General features: G+C 31.3%; 1 protein-coding gene across 1 annotated transcript in view; it reads left to right on the forward strand.

Annotated features, from left to right (window-relative positions):
- Positions 1 to 731, forward strand: part of LOC100569698 (protein split ends-like) — a 10,953-nt gene that overhangs the window by 9,977 nt on the left and 245 nt on the right. The gene's annotated exons all lie outside the window — the stretch shown is intronic.

The following is a 731-nucleotide window of genomic DNA, read 5'->3' on the forward strand; positions in this document are numbered from 1 at the left end:
ATTTTCGATATTTTTATTAATTAGTTGAATAATTAATCGATAAATAAGTTTAAAAAAACGTGTTAATTTACCATGCGATATTGGAAGATTGGAACAAGGTATCAAAAATCGGGCTTCTTACGATTCTAGAAAAAATTCTCCTCTACAATTTTCGTAATAGGTATTTATACTGTAAAACGCATCACAACGCCGTATTACTTGAATTACGAAACCATGTTTTTCGGTTAAAAAAATACGCTCGTCAATTAATTACGCTCGTCATGTGCTGCGCCCATAAACAGCGGCAGCGTTAGTTACTAGATGTTCATTTACCATCACCCCGCGCGCGATAACGACAGTACCGCACCATAGGTCAAAACAGGTTTTCTATCGCAGCCGTGGCGCGCCGGTACATATAGTTTATAAATACCCAGATAAGAAAACGATTATTATATAATATTATTTTGTGACAAATATTATTTAATTTGGTTCGGTTTTATATTTTATATTCGTATCCAAATTGTATACTAATAAAAACTATACTTTTATTCTTCAAGGAATACGGCTTATTGAAGCGGTTTACAACAAAACTACCTATTATAAAAATTGTAGAGGAGAATTTTTTTAACAATCGTAAGAAATCCGATTTTCGATATCGTATTTCAATCGTCCAATATCACATGGTAAATTAACACGGGTTTTAACTTTTTATCGATTAATTATTCCAACTAATTAATAAAAATATCGAAAAT

The sequence above is a fragment of the Acyrthosiphon pisum genome, chromosome A2, assembly GCF_005508785.2.
Source record: "Acyrthosiphon pisum isolate AL4f chromosome A2, pea_aphid_22Mar2018_4r6ur, whole genome shotgun sequence".
NCBI lineage: Eukaryota > Metazoa > Arthropoda > Insecta > Hemiptera > Aphididae > Acyrthosiphon > Acyrthosiphon pisum.